This window comes from Anser anser, assembly GCF_964211835.1.
Source record: "Anser anser genome assembly, chromosome: 2".
In the NCBI taxonomy this organism is placed as follows: domain Eukaryota; kingdom Metazoa; phylum Chordata; class Aves; order Anseriformes; family Anatidae; genus Anser; species Anser anser.
Genome location: NC_139721.1, coordinates 155,365,608 through 155,390,193, shown reverse-complemented (window position 1 = coordinate 155,390,193; position 24,586 = coordinate 155,365,608). Strand labels below are relative to the sequence as shown.

Genomic DNA, 24,586 nt, shown 5'->3' with positions numbered 1-24,586 from the left:
AAATAAACTATGAAATCCCAATTGTTAAGAAAGCTGACAGTGCTAAGCCTTGACAACCTTGTTAAAGAAAAACAGTCTGTGTTCAGAGAAAGATCTGGGTAAGGGTAACATGTCAGTCATGCTCCATATTGTCTTCTATGTAAAATGAGTCCAGCCTCATTGTGTTTTTCTTGTAATTCATTGCAAAATCTGAATACAGATGCCAGGCCTATGAAGACCCCAAAGCCTATTAAGAATAGGCAAGTATTCAGGATTTCTCCCTGATCCCTGACGGAGCAGGCTGGAGTGATAACATCTTCACACATGCCAGCGAAACACCTGATAAGTGCAATCCTCCCTGCCAGCATATTTATTACATCAAATACTCAAAATATCAAAGTTGTATGTTGTTATTAAAAAAAAAAAAAGAAAGAAAGAAAAAGGTGTAGTTCTTATTAATGAAAAGGGTTTGGAGCAGTCCCCAGCCTCCTGAGGAACCACTCCTCAGAAGCAGAACTGAGGGTCAGCATTGTCACAGGATCTCACAAAGGAAATGTATGGGTGCCTGCAGTATAGAGCAAGGCAGGGGGTGCTGCTGAAAGCTGAAGCTCAAATATGTTTTTGGATATGAGGGTTGAATGTAAATGAGGGTAAAATCAGGCCTTTTCTACATTCAGCATGGAGACAAGACTGAAAGAAATGTGCACAGCAAAACATGCAGAGCTTCAGCACATGAAACACGGGCTTTCAGGTCACAGGCAAAGACGTGAAGTTTAGCTCACAGCTTGGACTTGCTGGCTAAATTACTTCTCTCCTCTAGTCCATAAAACTATACAACAGTTATTACTACAGAGATACAACACTGTAAAAGAGCTAGGACACTTACCTTTCTGGGACAAGCAGCATGTCCAGCTTTGCAATTCTTTGCATCTGCGACATCTTCTTATGAGAGTTAAAAACCTATCTAAACCTATTTTTTATAAGTAATGGGTATGATGGTTCCATCTACTGATATTCTTTATAAGTATTGATACTTTTTGCTAGGATGTGGTGCAATTTACACTTTGCTGCTAAACCTGAACTCGAAATAAAAAGCTTATCTTCTACTTAATTAATAACATTTTCACAACATCACCTTCAGGTGGGTAATTGAGACCTGAAAACCCACATGCCTGTGATTGTTTTACTAATGGATTGGGTATTTAGTGACAGTGACAGATTCAAGAAACTTTTCTTTTGAGACAGCCAGTAAGGGAAGTCAATGACATACTTTTTATTATCCCTAAACAACAGTAAATCTTGGGGCCTTGCAAATCAATTCCTGATAAAAGAAATATCTACGCTATGGAATCCAGCTACTCTCCTAATCTCAGATCTTAATAAAGTTTATATACCACTTTCATTGTGTAGAGAGATGTTCAGAAAAAAACAACCAACAACAAACCACCAAAACAACAAACAAATCAAACTATCACTCCTAACAACCACAAAGACATTCACTATTTACTCTGCAAGGACAAATTAAGTCATAAAATATACTGCCTGCTTGCTAGAGCTTCTGAGGCAAGACATCGCCACAATAACAATATGGCCTTTCTTCAACAGTCTTGCATCCAGAGAAGTTATCAAAATGGGTGTAGCAAAGTCTTTTAGTGCCTCTCACAGTAAGAACAGAAGAAGCCCATGCTAGGTAAGTAAGCAAATGATGAATTTTTTGACACTTTATGAAAATTAGAGCAGATTGAACTTGGGAGTTGGGTGATGCTCTTAGTTATTTCTGGGTCTATTCATCTGAGAAATAACTATCTTCAGGCTCTTTAATGGGAAAAGATGAATCCTTTATTTTTTTAGGAATGCTCTGCAGTCTCAAGAGTTCTGTTTGGGCTTTCCTACATAATGAATGGCAGGGAGGAAGGCTGAGCTGAGAAAGACATGAAGAAAATCATGTTCTGCTTAATTACAGTGCTTAAAGAATCTGCTCTATTTTTAAGCTGAAAATTTGATTCATCACAAATATAAAGAAAATGTAATCACAGGGTGTATGCTTCTGGCATTGTGTGTTGTACAGTACATAGCCACACCACTGAGAAATGTAAGGAGGGTCCATTTGTGTTCCACTTACTGGTTTTTCCTCCTTGGAAAGATTCTTTGATGATAAATGTGTTTAAAAATCCATTACAACTGGTACATTGGGTTGTTTTGAATTGGAATGGCGGAAAAACAGCATAAACAATTTTATATTTCAAATGCAATTCATGCTGAAACATTCTGCTGCAGCATAATTTAAACTGCAGACAGATTGGAACAAATAATGCAGAACTGCTTTGTTTTAAAATATTGGTATAGATAAAAAATGTATTATTCAAGACAGCTCTTTGGGCTAGTTCTGAAATAGAAAATAATGTATGCAGATGGTCTTATATACATATGTAAGTGAGAAATTTGAAGAAGCAGTAGCACATGAGACCCAGCTGTGATCTCATCAGATGCTCTATGGGGATACTCTCTAACTTCTAAAGTTTATTTTTCCTTTTTTCAATTCCAATTCCAAAGGCCCTGGTAAATATTTTCCATCTTTTATTCTCTTCTCTACGCGCTTTATTTAACCTTCCCTTGCATCTCCCTTCTTAGCCATCCTTGATAAGAGTTTGATCATATCTGAGCCTGCTTACGCTATTATTTCTCCTGTTTGGTTTTATTGATTTTGAGCTCTTCATCCTCACTCTGTCTACAGTGGCCACAAGAAAGACATCTTTGCTTTTCCATACTCTGACAATCTCTATGCCTCATTAGAGGTTTTTTTTTTTTTTGTTTGTTTGTTTTTGACACTTGGGAAGTTACCTGTGCTGGAAGATGCTCTGGGGATTCTGAGAAATACTCTCAATATTGCCTGGTCAGGAAGGAGCCAGCATATAGGCCTCCCCTGTAACACAGTAGACTTTGCTTTTCACATGAAAACTCTTCCTGCAACCTCCCTGGGAAGCCCTATTTTTGAGAAGTTGAAGCAATGTTGAGCAACTTGTGTTTGTTCTCAGCAAATGGTCCAGTGCACTAAACAGTTGGAATGGGTGGATGTTTGCAGGAGAAGCAATGCTCTTCACTGCCAGTGTCACTTTGATTGCTGTAACATATCTCCTGAGTGGAAACTAAACTGCAAGGGCACGTATTTCTCTCCTAGAAGCAGCTGGACTTGGGGCACCCTGTTATTTTTAAAGGAGGAATCAACAGAGTTTTATTTTGCAGCACAAACACTTCAAGTGAAAAGCAACAAAATGCAGTTTATACTTAGTGCCCACTTATACTAAATTGTTCTCCTGTAGCTCATGGAAAATATATTAGCTGTTGACCGGGACTGCATTATGCTAGATGCTGTATGGTCAGAAAACAAAGAGAGAGTGTGTCTGCGAGTCTTCAGTGTCATCCTCCCACTTGAAGGCAATATGCTGCCTGTGAGGCTTTCCAGCATCACTCACTGACTGTGGAAATGGCAGCATCGGGGTTCAGGGCTGGCAGAGGGACCGAAGCATCGCTGTAAGTGTGATGGTGCCTTTAGTCTGCTCTTGCCTCCGTATTGCTGGCCTCAGATCTGTGACAGCTGAGCCCACTTTGCAAGCCTTAAATTGAACTGCTGCTGTGTCTGAACCCCTTACCTAACACCCCTCACCAAACACATTTCCCTTTCCATTGCCATCTCTGGGGTCCCCAACATAAGAAGGATGAGGACCTGTTAGAGTGGGTCCAGAGGAGGGCCAGAGCAATGATCAGAGGGTTGGAGGCCCTCTACTATGAAGGCAGGCTGAGGGAGTTGGGGGTGTTCAGCCTGGAGAGGAGAAGGCCTCGGGAAGACCCTTGGGGGTGGCCTGCTAAGTCCTAAAGGGGGCTACAGGAAAGCTGGGGAGGGACATTTTGTCAGTGGTGTAGTGATAGGACAAGGAGGAATGATTTTAAACTAAAAAAGGATAGGTTTAGGTTAGACATTAGGAAGAAATTCTTCACTCAGAGAGTGGTGAGGCCTGTCCCAGGCTGCCCAGAGGAGCTGTGGCTGCCCCATCCCTGGCAGTGCCCAAGGCCAGGCTGGATGGGGCTGGGGGCAGCCTGGGCTGCTGGGAGGGGTCCCCGCCCATGGCAGGGGGTGGCTCTGGATGGTCCTTAAGGCCCAACCCAAACCGTTCTGTGTTTTTGGGATATGACATTAAGAAAGGGATTTATTTTTGCCATCACAAGCATCAGGACCAGTGCAGGCAGCAGTTGATCAGAAAAGTATCTCAAGCCCTACAGCCTTCCTCTGCCCCTGGCCAGCATACTGATACAGTTGAGAGTCACTCAGCAGGAGGACTGCCTTTGGACTAAATCCTTTGCCTTTAAAAATCAATTTTGAGGCCAAAAAATAAGGCTAGTGTGTTAACCAGAGAAGGGGTAGAGTGTGCTCTAAGAATGATTCACGCCTATTGCCATGTACTGACATGGGAGGATGCTTAACTTACTCTTGGGTGGTGTGAATGAAGGGTTAAGATTTTCAAATCTGTCTAATAGATAACTGTTGTGAGAGACTGCAAACCTTGTAGGCAAGGAGTCAGTGTTGCCATATTTGCAAATGACTGAGAAACTTGTGATAGCCTTTCTTCTGGTGTGTGCCTAAGAGCTGATGTGGTCTAAAACAATGGAGAAAAAAGTCCGTGGGCAACACCACAGATGACAGAAAGCATATTTAATTTCTGCCCTTGAGAGAACTGGTGATGGGAGGAACATTTCAAAGCAAAGACTGAAATGGGTGCTACGTTGTTTCAACTTCGTGATGTGCTTTGCTCTACATTTTTCTTCCAGTCTTTCAACCAAAGAAACAGTACACCAGGTGACATTTCATATAAAAAAGGATCTCAGTAAATAACCAGGTAATGTTAAAGGATGTCTTTAATACTAGCAATGTGCATTAGTAGCTTTAATAGGCATGGAACTAGCTGTAAAAGTGACTGCCCTTTGTACATACCTCAAATTAGCGTATTCTGAAGAATCCTTTTGATGTGTGGATATAATCTGTCTTTGAGCAGTAATCATGCAGCTCACACAATGGTATTAGCATGTAGACCATGCAGTTTGGCTCTGTAAATGCATTCTGCTGCAGCAGATGGAATAGCAGCTTGTTTTTGAAATTGAGCTAAAATATAAAAAAAGTAAAGACTTTTTTTTTTTTTTTTTTTTTTTTGGGTGGGGGAGTAGTATTGACTATAATTATGGAAGATCTCATGACAGCAGGATCACATACCTGGACCCACTTAAGTTAAAACTTTTATCACCATGAGATAAAAATGCCAATTCGTTCTTTGCAATATCAGGGCTTACATTTTCAAAATCAACCAGTTATTTCTGGTGCCCCAGTTTCTGGTTTCCTAGTTTTTTTCCACTATACAGAAACCTATTTTTGCAAAGAGACTCTTCAGAAATCAAGTCTCTTCAATGAAATTTAAATTGGACGCACACAATCCCTTTTTATTTGTGAATAATTCAGGCCCAGATGATTTTGATGTAAATACCCACCATTTATCTCTATCAGAGTCAGTTAATATTAGAGAAACAGTTTAAAATGCTATCAATCCATTAATGTTTTATGTGTATGTGAAAAGAAAAAATAAACTATTCATCATGCCCACATTGGACTGGACAGAGAGTGATGGGATTAAATCCAATGGTTTGCCTTAGATATGAAGAGCAGCTTTCTAGCAGTAAGACAGCACTAGGGTAGTTCAGTGGGGAGGTTGAAAAATCTCTATTATTTGAGTTTTTTTGTGGAAAGCTTAGATACCTGCCAGGAATGATCAGTTACATCTGGTTCAGCTTTGCAGAAAAGGGATTAGGTGAGCTCACAAGCCTCATTTTCTATCATTCTGTGGATGTGTATACCATTTAATATGAAGTATATATTCTGAACATCATATATATGATTTAATGCATGTAAATGTTTCTATTCTCACATATATATGCACATATACAGGACTCACAGACCAACATACATTGGCAGTTTAGAGACATGGTCTGCTGGAAGAGGAGTTTTCTATTTAGATTTATAATTTTTTACACTGTGGCATGAAAAGCTAATCAGGCTAAGAGTAGCGAAGGCCACTGTATTTGCCAGGTTGGCAAGAGCAATGCAAATGCAGAGGTTTTGCTAAACAACTCGTTCCTTTTTTAGCTCCAGGAAGAGTCTGCAATAGAGCCACAAGGTGGCAGATGAGCTGCAAAGATTACAAAAGATTACAGATTAATAGCTGTAAAATAAAATAAAATAAATAGATTGCAAATGACAAGTTAATGGAAAGGCATAAAGGATAGAGTCATTGTAGTGCTTTTGGGTGCTTTCATTAAAAAACAGCCATACTTCCTATCACATAAGTAAATCAAATACCCCCCACTTCTTATTGCAACAGGTTTGAGCTCTAGTTGTACCCAGTGGTAGCCAAATCAACCACAGCCAGTTTTTGGGTAGGATCCTTGTCGTGGGCATTATTCCAACAAATTTCCTATGGCTGACATTTCATCAGTGCTCAAACTGAATCTGATCAAGCATGAACTAATTTTTATTTGATGTTTTAGAACTGTAGAGAAGAAAGAGTTTCCTTGAGACTGGAGTGTAACATCTACAAAGTGTGTGCTTGTGCTGGAGTCTACACCTGCTTGTCTAAATACCTTTGTGTATGTGCTGCTTGTAAAAGAAGAGAGGAGTTATAAAAAAAATGGCAGTGCCTACTTTCTGCAGTATTGAAGTGATAATCAGAAAAGGTGAGGCAGGTTTCCTGGTGTTTCTGGTCTGAGGGGTTCATCCAGTGTCCGGTAGACTCATTCTTCATCTGGTGGCTCAACTTTTTCTTCTTCTCTTCTCTTCTCTTCTCTTCTCTTCTCTTCTCTTCTCTTCTCTTCTCTTCTCTTCTCTTCTCTTCTCTTCTCTTCTCTTCTCTTCTCTTCTCTTCTCTTCTCTTCTCTTCTCTTCTCTTCTCTTCTCTTCTCTTCTCTTCTCTTCCCTTCCCTTCCCTTCCCTTCCCTTCCCTTCCCTTCCCTTCCCTTCCCTTCCCTTCCCTTCCCTTCCCTTCCCTTCCCTTCCCTTCCCTTCCCTTCCCTTCCCTTCCCTTCCCTTCCCTTCCCTTCCCTTCCCTTCCCTTCCCTTCCCTTCCCTTCCCTTCCCTTCCCTTCCCTTCCCTTCCCTTCCCTTCCCTTCCCTTCCCTTCCCTTCCCTTCCCTTCCCTTCCCTTCCCTTCCCTTCCCTTCCCTTCCCTTCCCTTCCCTTCCCTTCCCTTCCCTTCCCTTCCCTTCCCTTCCCTTCCCTTCCCTTCCCTTCCCTTCCCTTCCCTTCCCTTCCCTTCCCTTCCCTTCCCTTCCCTTCCCTTCCCTTCCCTTCCCTTCCCTTCCCTTCCCTTCCCTTCCCTTCCCTTCCCTTCCCTTCCCTTCCCTTCCCTTCCCTTCCCTTCCCTTCCCTTCCCTTCCCTTCCCTTCCCTTCCCTTCCCTTCCCTTCCCTTCCCTTCCTTCCCTTCCCTTCCCTTCCCTTCCCTTCCCTTCCCTTCCCTTCCCTTCCCTTCCCTTCCCTTCCCTTCCCTTCCCTTCCCTTCCCTTCCCTTCCCTTCCCTTCCCTTCCCTTCCCTTCCCTTCCCTTCCCTTCCCTTCCCTTCCCTTCCCTTCCCTTCCCTTCCCTTCCCTTCCCTTCCCTTCCCTTCCCTTCCCTTCCCTTCCCTTCCCTTCCCTTCCCTTCCCTTCCCTTCCCTTCCCTTCCCTTCCCTTCCCTTCCCTTCCCTTCCCTTCCCTTCCCTTCCCTTCCCTTCCCTTCCCTTCCCTTCCCTTCCCTTCCCTTCCCTTCCCTTCCCTTCCCTTTTTTCCTGAGTCTATTCTGCATGACTTGCAACCAAGCTCAAAAAACTCCCGAACTTCTATTGTTTTCCTTTTGGGTTGGACTAAATTATAGGTACTGTCCAAACCACTTCCTACACATGAAGCAGACAAGAATTCTCCACAGCAAGCTCTAGGTCACTTCATGCTTTCCCAGACTATCCAGGTTAAGCTTCATCCTGCACCTTTAACACATTTAAGGGAAAAAAAAAAAAGCAAAAAAAAAAGCTTCCAGGACATTTCTTGCTGCTCCAAATTACTGCTTCAGTTTTCAGGTGCTAAAAAAACCCAGCCTTTGGAGGTCTCTGTCAGCACCTTCCTGGCTGGTGTTCTCCATCCCTGGGCTGTCCTGGGGACGAGGCTGGGAGGCTCCTGCATACTGTGATGCTTGTGCTGCCATGAGGATGCTCAGCTGCTGAGTGTTCAGACGAGGCTCTTATGGACTTTGCCAGGATTCAGCATTCTGGAGCCACTGAAGGGGCAAATGGCCAACACTGCTCCAGGCTTTTGCCTGAGACCCAGCTCAAGCCAGCCCAAATTACTTCAGCCTCAGCCAGAGAAGGCAGGTTGATACACCTGAGAGCCTGTGGAGCAGGTAGCACCTCAGATATCCTGTCCCCTCAAGACCACCAGGTTGACCATCTCTCCTCTTTGCAGGTCCTTATTCACTTGGATGACTCAAAGAAGACAGTTCTTCAGATTCTTCCTGGAGGCTGAGCTGATCCTATTCTTGTAAGATCCATTTAACGCATGGAGTAGCTTTCAGAGAGTTACAGCCCCTCACAAGCAGTAATAAGCCTAATCTGAACAAAGACAAGCTGCTTGCTAATGGAAACATTAACAATGATTCAATTGCTTTTGTAGTTGAAAACAATTTTGTTGAATAATTAAATGATAATTTATTCTTTTTTTATTTTGAAGGCATTCCTCTCGCTCTTTGGCTTGTTTTGTTATGTTGTTTTTGATTTTCCTGTGTTTGATCTTATGTTTTCTATAAGAAGAATATACACTGAAGTACTTTTAAAATGTAATAGATAAATGAATTTGTTGCCTGAGGTCTTGTGAAAGGCTTTGCAATTATATGAGTAAATCTTTTGTCATAAATAATTCAGTCAGTATTAATTAAAAATTCTTGGTTAGTAATCAGTGGGTTTCATATCTTCTGTTTATTAGTTTTCTCTTTATTATAATAGTTTCTCGTAAGTTATTGTCATTAAAGGAACTTTCTAAATATATTACAGAGGAATCCTGTGACAGTTAGAGAAAGTGACTGAAAAAACATTACTGACAATAAAAGGTTTATCCTGTTTCTGTTCTTTTCTTATCTCATTGTCCCATGAACAAGAACAGCTAAATTTTCAGAGCACTAAAGAAAAATGTTCACAGCGCTTCTTGATTTTTGATTATTTATAGTGATTAATCATAATAAATTATAAATATTTAATGGTTAAATTAATGAGAAATCAGAAAAATCAAGAATGCTTTTACTCTGAATGTGTTTCAAAAGGCAGGTATGAATTAGTAACTTATATGTATCAACAAATCCATCTTGTTATGGTCAGAGAAGGAAAGAAAAATGTTCATTATGATATACACATACCTAGAGAATTTAAATTGAACAATGAGAATGGTAAATTCCTAGTCCCATTATGTGAGCATCCATAGCGTTGACTGACTTTAGGAAAGTCGAGGTCATTCAGGTGCAGCACCAGTTCTGGATGCATTAAAAGAACAGTCTAATGGCTCCTTGCTGGAGCTGGCACAGCAGAGACTGGAAGTGCTGACTTTCTCTAAGTACTGCAGTACTTACACTAATGAGATAAAATAATTTGTTTTACGTAGTATTTGGTCACTCTTCTCCTTTGTATTTTCTGAGTTATCTTGGTTAACTATCTGTGTCCCTAAACAGCAGTTCCAACAAAGCTTCATCTCTGCAAAGAAAGTGGTTTTCATAGTTATTACAGATCTTATAAAAAACAACTGCTCCTTTTTAATCAGCTCTTTTGATATTATTCTTCAATAATGAAGCCATTAGGATTAGTCATTCAAATAATTGTTTTCTTAGGGGAAAAGGACATATTTTATTAGCTTTATTGACCAAATCATCTTGAGTATTTGAAGCAGAAGGAAAATGGTAGTTAGGAAGTTACAAGGAGAGCACAGTTTTTTAAGCCTTTGAAGACATTCTCAGTCTCTTGAACCAATTTTCAAATTTTGTCTGATATCCTGAATGAAATCAGTATGTTTTTGGAAAAGCTCGTACTGTGAGACTCTGTACATAGGAGTTACTTGCGTAGATGTCTACATCTGAACTCATCATCCTTGCCTTCCTTTACAAACACCGGAGGAAAAGCACAGGACTTGTAGGGTGTTATCATCCAAAATAATTTAAGTGAGTCACATCCTTGAAGAGTCTTATTCTTCCTGCTGACCATTAACAGATGCAAAGGTGATTAGTTTGGCAGCTGGCATCTTTTCTGCGGATGTTTAAAGTGAGATGAAATCCCACTCACATAGTAACTGTAAGACAAGATGGGAAGACTGTGTATAATAGGGCAACACGAGAAATTAAATGGTGTAAAGCCAGATTCATTTTATGAGTCAGTGATGCTATTGTCAAGGTCTGCGGAACAGCTAAATCAACATCATGATTATAGTATCGAGTATCAGTATTATTTTTGCATATTTCTAGTTACAATGCTGTGATTAGCTATAATATGCCATAGTTACAACAATAATACTATGATTATGAGTTACTATGCTAAGAAGTATTTCACAGGTCAGAAAAAAGAAAGAAAAGCTGTCCCTAGAAGACAGAACTGAAATCATCACTGACTTAAAAGTCTATGTGCTTTCTGCATGGATCAATTTTAAACACAGTATTTATAATTTAAAATGGGTATTTATGAGTTTTTCTGCAGAGTTCTATCTGGGGGATCTCAGATATTTCATATAGTTGTTATAAAGTGTTAATGTGATACCCCACTTTAGAACTGAAGTGGAGACTCACTGGCTTTATTGTAGCTGTGGCTGAACATTATCTCAATTTTATAACCTACTGCATGTTAGTTACACACTACAGTAAGTGAATATAGTGCTTTGAAGGGAGGATTTTCTCCCAGTACATGCCTGCAGTGCACATGAAGACCTGCCTTGCTAATGAACAGTGGAATCGAGAGGAGACATTACCAGAAGATGAGGACAACAGTCAGAGGAGAATATGATTCCTGGTAATTTTGGTAGTAGACATCTTGAAGATTAGATTACTGCTAAACCTAGGTAAGATCTGCATTTCTGTGACTACCAACATAGAAATGAAAGCATGAAAGAAGGAATCTGTGAAAGGAATGGCATATTATAGCCTTGGAAACTGCTACAAGTGAAACTTCAAAGAAAGCATGGTGAAGGAGTTGGGTTGGGCATATGTTCCCATTGATTCTAGCAACCTGTACATTTCAGAATCCATTATTAGAAAACATTTTTTTTTTTTTTTGGTCTTAAACTCCCATTTATCATTCCTGTAAAGAACCTGCAAGAGAATACTCATGATATATTGTAGAAGATACAAGATTGCCAAAGTTGATTAGCTGGAGTTAGCAGGCTTCATAAAGGTTTTATCAGAGTTCTGGAATTAATTTTATGTCCTTCAGTATTATTTTTTCATTTTCTTCCAGTGAGAAAATACAACAGAGTGGTCTTTCACAGATGTAGGGTAGGTATACTTTTCCTTTGCTTTCTTCTCTGTGGAAAGTTCCTTTTTGCAGTCAATAAAGTCCCATCTAAGTAGGAGCTGGAAAATCTCAGCACAATGATTCATAAAGCATTGTACAACACTAATAAAAAGTCATCAACAGCTGTATGAATCAGTAGCATATTGATTTTATTTCCAAATTCTTCTTACATTACAGACCAAAGATACCTATCTGTGGAAAACAAGACGATTTGATGGAGATGTTCTTGCATGAGGGTTTGTTATCTGTTTATTTATTTCTTTTTTATTTATTTCTTTTTCTGTATTATCATTTAATCCATTTAATCCAATCATTTGGTCAAAATCTCCCCAGAAAGGTTTTATTTGACTATATATTACCTCCAAAAGAAATATAGACAAGCAATTGCAATATTCTTCACTCCAGTGTAACTGGCCACTCTTTGAAATGCATTAATACCACTTGCAAGAGATTTCTACAGCAAGACTCTTGCCCCGGGATCATTTCTGGGTGAAGATGCCAGCAGACAGATTTAGATGGTTTGACTGCAACTGTTCTAAGGAAGTAAACATGCCTGGGACTAGCACAAAGTTCAAGTGGCACCAAACAAGCCATTTCCATATTGCTATGACTTTCTGTCCAAAGTAATGTACTAGGAATGACCAACTGCTCTCGAAACTAATAATGTTCTGGAAGACATTGGTCAAATCTCCTGTTGGAAGGACTCTGACAGCATACCAGGAATTACAGCATTACGAATATTGGGAGCCATTGCCTGGAATTGTTTAGTTTAGTCGTATAGGTACAGTTTTTGCAATAACCAGAGTTGTACATGCATTTTGATATCACAAATATCAGTAGTCAGAAAGCTACTTCTTCCAGCACTTCCAGCAAAACTTAAAGAGTTATGTGCCAGTTAAATACGCTGCCACTAAAAAGCTATGTTTTAGCATCTCTGAGGCTGAGAATTAGAGGAAGAATACATGATTCAGGAACTCAGGAACTAAATTGTTCCCTTACATATTATTCCTTTTAGATAAATGCATCTAAAAGCCAAAGAGTTCACTTTCCTCAGCTGCCTTCATACCCTGAAATGGCTTCCTCTCTTCAGACATCATGGCTATTGGTAGGAATTGAATCCATGACCTTCAGTATCAAAAGAGTAAAACTTTTATCATCTAAGCCAAAAAAGTACGCCTTTTATCTGTAAGAAACCAGTGGACTATTGCAGATGCTGCGGCTAGCTGTTAGATGAAGACATGATTATACACTAAGCCAGTGTGTTATTACACTTTCACTTCCTCTGCTGAAAGGTCTATTATCCTCTCCATGAGCATGATCTAATGTCTGTTGAAGTCAGCATGAGCTTTTCATTGAGTTTAATCGGCTCTGAATCATGATCTAAATGTGTGAGCCTCTTTGTACGAGCTAGAATTAAACTGTGAGAAATATGAGGGAGCAATCTTTAAATATATACGTAACTATATATCTACCTCTATATACTGATTACTACATCTCTCTTTATATTCATCTATCCTTCATATAAACACTGGTTTGGATGTACCTGAAACACTTACATGAAGTGTGAAGGAATTTAGTCTAAATTTAATCAAGGGGTTGTAAAGAGCAATTTAGGTACAACTGATAGAAAGATGAAGATTTGTGTGTGAAAGGAAATGAGAAGATGGGAGTTCTCAAGAGTAACCTTCCCAAAGAAGGGAAACTGAGAGGCTGTTTTATGGTGGGTGTTTTTCCTCTTGTTGCTATGAATAGCTTGGCTAACTCGGTTATGATTAAGACATTTTCCTACAGCAGTTTCTTATAATCAGCATATATTTGTTTGAAGTTTATCTTTGACTTTGTCTGTTCCTGTAATGAATATATGCTTTCTTTTCTCCCTCTGGCAATGTTCCTCAGATAGTTTGGCCACAGAATTCATCACAGTTCTAGAAAGAGTATGGGAGAGGGGGACTCATCTCAGCTGACTTTAACCACTTACAGGAAACCATCCAGTCTCACCTTTCTGTCAGTGGAGGGCACCTCCAGGAAAAAATGTATACCATACACCTTAGACACAGGATGAGATGAAACACTTTTTGGAAGATGCCTACCAGCTTGCAGAAGACTAATGGGACGCTTTTACCTGTGGGAGGTTACACATTGGCTCTCTGCCTCTGTATATGTAAGCTTCCAGATCTTTACTGTTCTAGTCTTTGCAAACCTAATTCAAAACAAATTCAACAGCTCCTACCTACAAGCCTACCTGTGTAGCTCCGTCAGTGGGCTGTTTTGTAATTACCACTTTACTACTCATTGAGTTTCACCAGGAATGTCTTAAAACTGTAAGTTTTACAGTTTCACAACTGTCATTAAAAGTTGGGCCTCTAAAAGTAGAGTGGTTCTGACTGAAAAGTCTTGTGACAAAGAATCAGCAACAAACAGCACTCTGAGACTACATAAATAATATGCAAAAATTTCCCATCTTTCTAATTCTGGACTATATCAAACAGCCCCAAAATCTGAATGTTTAATTATTTGAAACTGTTTCCAGAGGACAATGTATAAGCCAATGTATAAGCCACAAAATGGCTTTAGGACAGTTTTATATGGCAGGAACAGGGCTCTTAGTCAACTTCAAGTAGTTGACCTGAATCTGATAAGTCGTAACTACTGTATATAAAAGTGGCCACATTGGAGAGACCAAAGTTTTGTCTGGCACCACATCCTATGGCTGATGGTAGATATACATGGATATGCAGGAAACACTGAAGGGTCCATCATAAAGTGCATTTAGAGCTGTTCTGCCAGATATGTTCCTTAGCTTCTGTTAGTCAACAGTTTAGGAAATTTCTGAGCTGGGGGTTTTGTAAGTAATGTTATGAAACAGCCAGCTTCAGTCCTCCCCTCAGGTATTCTAGTTATATTATAGAATCACAGAATGGTTTGGGCTGGAAGGGACATTAAAGATCACCCAGTTCCAACCCCCTTCCATGGGCAGGGACCCCTGCCACCAGCCCAGGCTGCCCAAAGCCCCATCCAGCCTGGCCTTGAACATTTCCAGGGATGGGGCATCCACAGCTTCTCTGGGCAGCCTGCTCCAATGCCTCACCACCCTCAGAGTAAAGAATATCTTCCTAAGTACTTCTCCAACAGTGTAGAGGATTTTCTAATGTATTTCTTTCTTGACAACTTCAGCCTATTTGCATATATTCTCATGCCTATTTATTGATGAGCAACTAAGTGAGAGTATAAAAGGAACCGTACGTGCCATAGTTCTGCCTACACCATGGATTTCCCCACCTTCAGTGATATGACTGCACAATTACAACTTTTTATTGTGACAGCCAAAACATGTATTTGATGTGTATATGAAAGGCAATAGAATATAGCAATGGAGAGAACATTACATGGCATACAGCTGTGGGATGCAGACTGCTGGGATCAAATTTTCCTTTACATCAAACTCATAGAAATACTGACACAATTGAAATTTTGCATAGTTTGTCACTGCCAATAGAGAAATCATCTGGCCAGTATTATGCTGTCTGTAAATAAATGAAAACTATCATAAATCAGCCACTTACTTTTTTACAAAGAAAAATGTATCTTAGTAATAACACTGTGCTGACAAATTTGAGCTCTCTTAAGGGCTCACAGAGACTTGTATCCAAAACCTTCTGCAGAGAGTAGAAATTACTTTCAAGGATTTGGGGGCAGGTTTTCTAAATTTCTCTATCTTCTCCTACATCTTCCAGTCAGCTGGCATCAACATCAATTACTATACTTGCTACAGGAAATGGGAATGCTTTTCATACTATATTATTGGTCTATAAATCATATTTTGATCAAGTAAACCTGGAAACACAAATCTAATGGTGTGCTATGTAGCAAGGACAATGGTGCAAAACGGGAAAGACTGCAGTCTGCACCTCCTCTACCTTCCCTTACCAGAGTCAGCCATGGCACAAACCCAGACACCATGTCCCCGAGAGTTCCCATGTTTCAAGGACCCATGCCAGATGACACAAGTCTCAGGCTGCATCGCCATCTGGCAACTTCCCTCTTTCTGACCCTTTGTACAGACCCTGACTTGATGTGGGCTGCTCTTCGTCATTTGCTGCAAAGTAGCAGAGGTGCAGAAGGTGGTGAGAGGAGGCTGGAAGCCTCAGTGTCTGGAGGTCCAGGCCATGTTTGCTTTGGCCATTTTGGAAACCTGACCCATACCTATAGTATGAATTTTCTGTTCACCCCATATGCAGCTAGGATACCTTGGACTGTGACGTAGGTAACACCAAAAATGTGAATGAACACTGCTCTTTTATGAATAACATTAAATCTCTGCTATGGGGAACCAATCTATTAATTGAAAAATTTCCAGTAACAATATGGCATCCCTAGAGAGCTGTTTTAGACAGGAAATGAGGATAAAAGGAAAAGAAATATAAATTAGGCAACAGTAATTTTTTTGACATTACAGTTTTGGTGCACTTAGCATGGGTGGTCAGGCTGGTTGATCCAATTTACATTTGACCTCATGACCTCAGTCTGCCTTAATACCAGTGGAGACAAGTAGGCACTGCTAAGACGTGACTGATCTCCTGAAAGCAGACATCTAGTCAGATAAGTCCCCAGAAGTACCTATTTTTTTCCATTGATCATATAGCTCAGACAGAAGTGCTCACATTACAGATACGTAAGGTTAGGAGGGATGAAGCCTCCTATAAAAACATTGCACTCAGAGCAGAAAAAACATTCTACCTCTCCATCCACCAAGTGTAAAGGAAACCAATCAATTACATGATTAAATCTTTTGAGCAGAGAATATCTTCCTGATATTTCGTTTCAGGTAAAAGTCTCGGAATAGCCATAAAGACTCTCTGTGATGTTACAAGGGAAATAATAGTCCTTTACGTATCTTAATGTCTTCGGGCTGGTGTCTTATTTCTACTTAGATTTGGATGTTTGGCATTTTACAGTCTTGCAACTCTGTGTCTGCCCTGAGATCCATAAAAGAATGTTTCATTTTATTCATCATTTTGGCCAGGTTACAGATAAAGAAGGCTAATTTTGGTATCCTCTTAACTATTCTGGGTTAAATTAGTTTTTAGCGGTTTAGAGGATTATGTTTCCACATAAACTTTTATTGGCTACAATATGTTTATTACTCAAATCAAGTAGGGTCTGGTTTTCTGGACTTTATTTTGGTCTTGTAAAGTTATTTAATTTTATTAGATTGTTTAATCTTGTCTAAGTGCAGCTGTTAATCAGTCCCTTTCCACAGGCTCCTTTCTTCCTCTGTCTTTTCTGGAAAATTAGTTCTGTCACTATTACCAAACTCTGCTAGTCTTAGCAAAAATCATCTTGCTCACTGATATCACAGGAAAACTTTTTGTGATTTCCAGAAGCCCAGATGCTTTCTGTAGGACTCGCTTTTAGCAGGTAACTGAGTGAGTCTTAATGGATTGGAGTAACCTTGTTATAGTTACCTGTGTGCATTGTTTTAGATTCACTGGTTATTAGCCCCACACCTTATTTTTAAGAGATTACTTAAAATGTTACTTTCATATCTTGCTGCTTTAATTACATCTATAAAATGTACAGCTATCATGATTTTTTTTCATAGATTACACTTAAATACAGATGAGTGTTGTAAACAGGGGCAGTTGTGAGATAACTTCTATTTTGTGTTTCTGTTCATAAACAGATTTTTTATGTTTAATATAGTACCACACGTTCTGAATCTCAAAGATTTTCTAGATGTTTTTTCTGTCTTTATTTATGCAAAAATAAAAATAACCTTCTGCAGAAAAGCAGATATTTATTCTTTATAAATAGAAAATTAGTTTGTTGTTTTCCAGGTTGCTAGCTATCCATTGCTACCCAGTATAGAAATATATCACCAATTTAAGCAGAAAATCAAGGAACATGAATCAAGAAGGAGGTTGAAAAAAACACACCTGGTGTTGGACTGATCTGTTCTTTCAGCTTCTGTACATGGACATCACAAAAATCCTAATCTATTTTTACACCGTGAAGGGTATAACAAAGCTAAATATTAGTCATTTTATATCTCTGTAGTACAACATGTGAATGTATAGTTTTAAGAAAACAGCAATGTTCAAAATATACAAAAGGATTGAAAGATAAAGTTGAGAGTCTGCTGCCCTGAATAGGAGTAAATTCAAAGGAGATAATACATAGATAATAATGAAACTCTAAAAACTCTAAAAATGTTCATTTCCTATTTATGGTAGACCTCTAAGAATGCCCGAAGGGTGTTTGAGGTGGAGTAATGAACTTCAAAAAGATCAAAACTACAAATGTTACATTAGTGACCACACTTTAACCACTTTCATCCTGTTAAGATAAGCAGGACAACTGAGGCAATGGAGAAGCAATAACCTCAGGAAATCTACTCTGTCTGGGTCCATCCCATATTTATCCCCTCTCCGGTGGGCAGCACTACCCCAGTGCAGCGATGCACTATGCCCTCCTGCATAGTGCTGGGTACAAAGACACACTGCACAGCTCAATGCATATTAACCCAGGTGAAGTGCTGGGTTCCCAAAACAACACTGATGCTCTTAATTTTGTCCATTCAGAGCTATGCACACTTGGGTCCACTGTGTGTCTGGGGCAGCGATTTTTCCCTTATTTGTGACTTTCCCTTATTTGTGACTTTGTGATAGCTCCAAAAGCTGATCATCAGACCATAAACTCTTGCACACCCTGCCTTACATGCTTTCTGCACTTAAAATGCTCTTTGGAGCTAAGAATTGCTTCTGAAGAAGAAACATCCAGCTCGGTGTTATTGCTTCTTCTGTAGCTATATTTTCCTTGTCCTCACCAGTTCATTCCCCTCTGGGAGCTGCACAGGCCAAACAGATCTTTGAGCTGGGAATCTGGGTTGTGCAAAATGCAGTTTAACAAACTGTGAAATACCCGGCAGTACAGAAACAATATTAATAGTAGATGATGATTAGAGCTATTGGAGCCCAGTTGTTAATTGGATTGTTACAAATGAAACACATGGACCATTAAAAGGACATCAAACATGGTGGCATGCAGTAGGGACAGCAGGCTTCAGCAAAGACAAGTTGTTCATTAAGGCCATATGATGACGATAAGTAGCAGTCGTTAACACCAAATTTCACTCTAATGGGATGCTCTTTGGTGCCTGGTTAATTTCCCTTTTCATCTTCTTGTGCTGCTTTTATTTATTTTTTTTTTCCTTCTATGTTTTCTTTGGATTTGTTGCTGTCAGCTGGGTGCACTTTTGCCCTGACAGTCTCCTGACAGGTTTCCTGTTTGCCTGGTTGTTTGTGCAGCCACTTCTTCGCCAAGTCACTGACAAACACCAGGAGACACATCAGTCCTTTTTAGCTTGGTGGGAACACTCCAGTACACATGAGAGCCCCCAACTATTCTTTATTATCCTGCTTGCTTTTACTTTCTGTTCCATTGCACTGTTCCCAGGCTTCCTCCATAGCCATCCCTCTTACTGACACAACCACAGCTCCCTACCTAGAAATACCCATGGTTCTGCTGAAAGACTGTTTTATTTTTTATTTTATTTTATTTTTTCTCAATCTGCCTGTGCAGATCAGAAGCAATTCCACCAAAGTGACAGTGTAATATCAGCATAAGCAAAGTCAGGAGCAAGGCCTCGGTAAAGAGATCCTCCACGCGTGCCAAGGTGGTTTGTTGGTGCTCTCAGATAGATTTGGCTCTGAAAAAAAACACTTTAAGATTACATGAAAGGTGGTTTTGGCTAATTTCAAGATGGACCTTTGTATTTCTAACATTTAATTACTGGAGGGGTGTGCTCTGTGCAACACGTAGCTCTAGGCAACTAGTTGCAGCACCTGAACTGAGCCCTGGGTGCATGCCATGGTGTGCCACATGGTGTGGCATGGTGTGCCATGGTGTGCCACAAGATCCTGCATCCCTGTTTCCCACATCAGAGCTCTAGCTCCAGTGCTGGGCCTCATCTGCAGCTTTCCATGGAGGCTTTTTTTCCCCTCACAGGAGCAGGTCTGGTGCGTGTTGCTCAAGTCTTGTCCCAGGACAGTCAGTGTTGGATATAGCTCTGACACTAACCCTTGCTTGGTGTTTTGTAAGCCCCCAGAAGCTGGCTGCTTTTTCTGGAAGTAGGGGCCATGGGCTGACAGCACCAGCAAGTGACTGCACTACCTCTTCCTTAGGCTGACTTGTACAGCCTTTCCTGATCATGCAGCTCAGTGCGACACTACATTTAACACATTTCATTATTCAGAGATACCTGGTACACAGTTTTACTGCTGCTCAGAGGGTACATGGATGGCCCCAAATCCCCCAAACCCCAAGCTCAAAGTATCCAAGCTACAGTTTCTCATTGTGCATATTTGACCAGCCCTTTATATATGATGTAGCAATGGGAAAATTAACCCAATGGCTCTCATCAAGCATCTGTTGTGCCTATTTTTATTACTTAATTACTTAATTACTTTATCCATACTCCTAGCATGCACACTAGCTCTAGTCTTTAGCAACACCATGTGTTCAATTCATGCTGTGTATCTTTAAATTGTGTATTTAAACATTTTTGCAGTCTGCTCATCCTTCTCCATGAAAATATCATGTGTCTTGTGTAGACCTTCATTAATCCTCTGATGGACGGCAGGCAGCCTGATCATTAGTGTTGTATTTAATTGCTTATCAGTCACACTCTCAGGCTTTCCATCCTTTGAGCTGCACATCTACTATTAGTAAAAATGTCAACTTTTCCAGAACTTTTTATCTTTTACTTAGCATTTGCTCGGATAGAAGAAGCCTCGAAAGGTCTCTAAGTGCTGGCTGAGAGAAGAGTGCAGAGGGGAGGGATGCTCTATTCCAATTTTATCTCAAGTGAGATAGAGGTTTCCAAGACTCACAGCAACATCAGTTTTAGCTTGAGCTATCCTTCTTCAGTGGTTTATGCTGTGTTTGTATATCCAGTGGTATCAGAACTCTGCCTGTACGCAATCCTGTGTAGACCCAATACAGGTAGCACTGTGAACAGACCAAGCCCTTAGAAACACTTATGTGCTTGTACAGTTTGTGGGAAGCAAAGTAAGCAGATACTGCTCTGGGGGAAGAGGCTGTGAGTTTGGCATGCAGCTTTGCTTGGCAGATTAGACTGAATTAATCCATACAGATACTCGGTCACTCAGCTGCTGCAGCTGTGTAGCTTTGAGGAATTTGAGCCCTTGGTGTCACAGAATCACAGAATCATTTAGGTTGGAAGAGATCTCCAAGATCACTGAGTCCAACCTCTGACCTAACACTAACAAGTCCTCCACTAAACCATATCATTAAGGTCTAAATCTAAACGTCTTTTAAAGACCTCCAGGGATGGTGACTCAACCACTTCCCTGGGCAGCCTATTCCAATCCCTAACAACTCTTTCAGTAAAGAAGTTCTTCCTAATATCCAACCTAAACCTCCCCTGGCACAACTTTAGCCCATTACCCCTCGTCCTGTCACCAGGCACATGGGAGAATAGACCAACCCCCACCTCGCTACAGCCTCCTTTAAGGTAATTGTAGAGAGCGATAAGGTCGTCCCCGAGCCTCCTCTTCTCCAGACTGAACAACCCCAGCTCCCTCAACCACTCCTCGTAAGCCTTGTTCAGAAACAAGCCTACACCAGACACCAGGTGTGATAACAGCATCCATCTCCGCACAGACCTCAATTCTGCATCTGATACTGTGAGCAGAAGCCTTTTCCCATGAGGAAACCCTCTGACATTAAGATTTCCCAGGCTGGGCAGGGCCAGCTGTAGCCGGGTAGAAATATCTCTGACATGGTGGTAGGGATACCAGAGGTAGCTCTGTAGGGACAGAAATGATTTGATAAAAAATGAACGATGCTTCTCTCAGATTAATGTATCATATGTATTCTAGATGCTGTCTCTCAATGTGTCTGGCTTGAACTTTGAGTAATGGAAATGAGATATTTTCTTCCTTTCTGCTTACAGTACTCTTTGGTTGTTGAAGAAATGTTTTTGTTTTCCCAGGAACAATCAATATTTGCAATGTTTTAATCTTTGTAAACTGTGAACTCTGCTGGTTATAATTACTTGCAATTAGTTCTTATAGCTGGTCTTTACAACCCAAAGAAGCTATTGATGTCATTGTGTTTACTCCTTATTGGGCAAATGATGTCCTGTAAATGTTTTTTGAGCAAAATTAATTGCTCCATCTTGTATTGACCAGTTTGGTTCATGTAATTGATTTATCTTTTATTGCTGATTGGCTGATGATGTTCACAATACAAATTGATAGATAAATCCCTTTCTTGTGCAAAGTATTGCAAAAGAAATTGCTCATCAAAACCTTTTTCTTTGCAATAGAGATTTTACTGATAGAGAAAGGAGACCTGTCACAATGAATAAAACACCAAGGTAATTTTTGGCTGCAAAAATCCTTTTTGTAATGGGGAGAGATAACTCCTGAGAATTGAAACTGCTTTATCTGGTCATGGGAAGACTACTCCCAACGGAAAATAAGCTTGTCCCTAAATTTCTGCTGTAAATTTAACAGTCATCAAGTTCACTAAACGAGTCAGGGAGATTGAATGATGGAATATGAATGCAGACTGATAGAGATGTGAAGCTTTTCACTTCTCTGCGACATTAGCTTATTTAATGACAGTTCTTAAAGGTATCCAAATTCATATTGGGTATCATATATTATTATGGAAAGATACAACTGGAAGGTGAGACCTGTGGCTGCTGTATTGTCCTTAGTCAGCCTTTCCCAAGCCATCTGGGTGAAATAAATGGTATGAGGACCATGTCCATCACCCATGTGATGGATATGTAAAAGCAGTTCTTGTTTAACCTAAATATGGCATAAGCCAGTGTGATGCCATCAGTCTGCCACCTACTGTTCCACTCTACTCCTTTGTAGAGCATCATAAACAGGTTTCTAGTCCAGTCTCATGGCAGTTAGCTTCACTTGTGCTTGTCTTGCAGCAGTGTGAAAGAGGGAGCGCATGCCAGGTCTACTTAGACATACCTTGGTGGTTTTCTACCACAAATTCATAGGAAATATGTATATGAGCTGTGGTTTATACCCATGTATTACCTTCTTAAAGATTCATGAATCATGAAAAAGCAGAGTGAGTTTACCGATGCTGTACATCCAGCTATGTATGTGAAATTTCTAAATAGATCCTTATCCCCACTGGAAAGTGTTGAGGGGTCTATGAACCAGGAGGAGCAGGGCTGGGCTACATTAACAAATTGAAGAGCCCCTTGCTCTTTCCTTTTCCTGTCTAACCTTCTTCAGAATCATCTTTTAAACACAGAAAATTCAAATATGTAAGGATATGTACATAGTTTCCCAGAAAGTATAAACCTTCAAAATCAATGCCTGGAACATCATTGCGTAACATGGATTCGGTTGTGAAATGTAGCATATGCTTGGAGTCACTGCCTGAATGAGTCCTGTGCTGATGGACAGAAAAGGTTTTGAGATCATTTACTTGTGAGCAATTTAACTCACTGCTTCTGAGTTCTTGCTCACCACTTAAAGTTTCAGTAGTTTGGCCATTCATGCAGCATCACAGGTAGTTAGAATTCAGGTGCTAATGTATTCAGTAACATTATATATGATTTTAAGAGAGCTTTTGGAAATAAAGAGGGGCATTGTGCTCCCTGTAAAAGCATAGTTTGATAGTCAAGACCCCAAACCAAACTGCTTGTGCTGAAGACAATGGTAATTTCTGCCTTTTCTTTTGCATGAGCTGGAGTGGGACATGAGAAAGACGTTTCCCTTGGAGTTACCAAAGGTAGGAAATGCAAAGATAATCAAAATTGAATCCTTTGATTATTTTCTGCTGTTCTGTTCTAGCTTTCTAACCTTCTGCTTCTTTCAGTCAGAAAATGCAGAACAATATTAATTTGTCTGAAGCAGACCACATGTTCTCATTAAGCAATCTCCCATACCTGGATTGCCTCTCCCTGAGAGCTTTTTTTGCATATCCCATCTCTAATTGTCAGCTACACTGACCTTCAAGCACTTTGTGCAGAATACTGAAAAATGACCAAAAGCAATGTTTTAATAACTTCTCTAGCATGCTAAAACATGGGAAAAGTGCTACTTTATTGTGTGGAGCAGCTGGTACTCATTCCAGTAGGATTTACTGAAAAAACTTTTTTGCTTCTGGCTTTAGTATGAGTCATAATTGATCCCAAGAGGATAGCTCAACTAATCTCTGAACAAAACATAATTATGATAAGTATTTTGGAAAATTTAATTATTCTGCCCCTGGGAACTTACAGCCTTTAGAAGAGATCAGCTTCTTACCAGATTTATTTGGACTAGTGATTTGTAAAGGGACAAATAATGTTTAACTCCTATCATAAAACAACCTTAATTTCAGTCTCATTAAACAAAATTAATCAAGGGACATATCCTTTACTCCAAATGACATTGGTGTGCAGGCCAAGACCCAGGTCCTCTGAGAGATGCAATTGTCCAGATAGGAATTAGATAACTAACATCATTGATTTTGATGTAATTATTTACTGAACTACCTTTGTGGATCTGGGACTGAATGTTAGTGAGGACCTCTGCTTTTAAGAGACCCTTGCAAGTACCAGCTGGCACACTTGATATGGTGCAAGTGCTGATGTAACACAGCAGAGAGTGAGATACTGAGAGAGTGGTTCTGACACAGTTGTTGGTGGCTGGTAGAAGCTGCAGATGTGTAGTTTGGGGAGCAGAGACTGAAAGCAGAACAACGTCATTGCAATCATAGAGAAGTGCAATGGTTTCTTGCAAGGGGAGAAAAGACCATATGTTAACTTAGAAGAAATTGGCCACAGTTCACTTATTGTTCAAGTGTATTCACAAACTACCTCATAATGGCATCCATATTTTATGGGCTCGGACATCTTCTAGAGCATGTAATAAAAAGTATATTGAGGCCAAGATCAGAGCTAGATGTGTTACATATAAGTATAATAACAAATCTTGTTCAGTGTCGGGTAAAATTTGGA

General features: G+C 40.1%; 1 long non-coding RNA gene across 2 annotated transcripts; it reads left to right on the top strand.

Moving 5' to 3' along the window:
• The first annotated feature begins 1,120 nt into the window (after positions 1–1,120).
• Positions 1,121–9,112, top strand: LOC310893843. 2 transcript variants are annotated; one of them, XR_014579364.1, is made up of 4 exons: positions 1,121–1,669; positions 4,804–4,871; positions 6,568–6,753; positions 8,507–9,112. It is a non-coding gene; the product is annotated as an uncharacterized lncRNA (long non-coding RNA). The 2 variants fall into 2 exon arrangements; XR_014579363.1 differs by lacking the exon at positions 6,568–6,753.
• Positions 9,113–24,586: the final 15,474 nt, after the last annotated feature.